The sequence below is a fragment of the Periplaneta americana genome, chromosome 3 (assembly GCF_040183065.1).
Source record: "Periplaneta americana isolate PAMFEO1 chromosome 3, P.americana_PAMFEO1_priV1, whole genome shotgun sequence".
Classification (NCBI taxonomy): Eukaryota; Metazoa; Arthropoda; class Insecta; order Blattodea; family Blattidae; genus Periplaneta; species Periplaneta americana.
In genome coordinates this window covers 168,625,458-168,627,111 of record NC_091119.1, presented here as the reverse complement: position 1 = coordinate 168,627,111, position 1,654 = coordinate 168,625,458, and the positions used below count along the sequence as shown (strand labels likewise).

General features: G+C 45.6%; 1 non-coding gene across 1 annotated transcript; it reads right to left on the bottom strand.

Moving 5' to 3' along the window:
* Window positions 1-919: 919 nt before the first annotated feature.
* On the bottom strand, window positions 920-992 carry TRNAY-GUA (transfer RNA tyrosine (anticodon GUA)). The gene has a single exon. It is a non-coding gene; the product is annotated as a tRNA-Tyr (tRNA).
* Window positions 993-1,654: the final 662 nt, after the last annotated feature.

Here is a 1,654-nt window from a genome sequence, read left to right as displayed (position 1 = left end):
TTTATGCCTAGTATTTTGTTAATAAATTGCCCTTTGGGGTGCAGAAAGGGGTGCTCCGATTTTTTATGGGGTGCACCCCCCTAGCGACGTCCCTGGAAGGACCATTAGCACAGTAGAATGAGGGGGTTTTCCTTGTGCAGTACAGGAATTCTGAACTTCTTTCTACTTCCCGGAATTACCCATCTTGTCCTTTTTGTAACTGTACGATGGCTAAATTTCGAGTATGGAGTGAAGGGGCATTATTTTTCATAACAGTAAACATTATGATGTAAAATTATCTCAGTAGTCCTGCAGTGTGGAAATCAATTTCTGTTGAGGTATTTATCTGCCAGCGCCAGTTTGTTATTACTCGATCAAGGCCAGTGGAGCCCTGCAGCCCGGAGCCGTGGCGCTACTACTACTGCGTTCGTAATACCGCATCACGATAGTTCACATTAAACCCGCGGCTCCACTCGCCCCGGTCGAGTAATAGTTTGCGTAGACCTGTAGTACCTCAATATGAGTACAGACCGAGTGCATAGTCAAGGCCGGTGACTGGCGCGAGAGGCACGTGGAGGAGAAAGCAGTGGGGATACACGTTTGGAGGCAGTGCGACAAGGACAGTGAATGTGTGCGACAGAGAACACATGCTACAGACCGAGTAAAAACATTGACTCCATTGTTTAATTTACTTCCTCACCGCCAGTACAACTCTCTCTCGAGAGGGAGCGCGACTATCATCTGCACGGTATCAGCGATTGCATCAAGCTGACCTATGCACCCTCTGGTTACGTTTTGCAACCTCATAGACTCGTCCAATGCTCGCGCGCATCGTATTTACACCGGCTGTCACTATGCTCTGGGGCTGTAAGCGTAAGTTGGTGAATTTAACCATTGAAACGAAGAAAGAAGTTATTGAATAATTTCGAGGGAAAAATTGTTCCGGGGCCGGGCATCGAACCCGGGACCTTTGGTTTTACGTACCAACGCTCTACCAACTGAGCTACCCGGGAACTCTACCCGACACCGATCCAATTTTTCCCTCTATATCCACAGACCTCAAAGTGGGCTGACAACCGTCAAGCAACCAACTTCGAGTGCACACTAACTCCGTGTGACTTAAATTGTGGTTTTCTGTTAACGAACAGTGACGTGTATTATGCAAATCAAGATTTCAGGTATAACTCCCTGTAAAGTTGATTTGAACAATTTTTCCCTCGAAATTATTCAAATCAACTTTACAGGGAGTTATACCTGAAATCTTGATTTGCATAATACACGTCACTGTTCGTTAACAGAAAACCACAATTTAAGTCACACGGAGTTAGTGTGCACTCGAAGTTGGTTGCTTGACGGTTGTCAGCCCACTTTGAGGTCTGTGGATATAGAAGGAAAAATTGGATCGGTGTCGGGTAGAGTTCCCTGGTAGCTCAGTTGGTAGAGCGTTGGTACGTAAAACCAAAGGTCCCGGGTTCGATGCCCGGCCCTGGAACAATTTTTCCCTCGAAATTATTCAAATCAACTTTACAGGGAGTTATACCTGAAATCTTGATTTGCAAAGACGTTATTGTTCGTTTATGTTACGTTATCAGCAGGCTTCGAGACTTTGGACCCGATACAATAAGTTTACTGTGCATGCACTGTAGGTTGTTGACTCGTTGCAGGTAGATAGAGA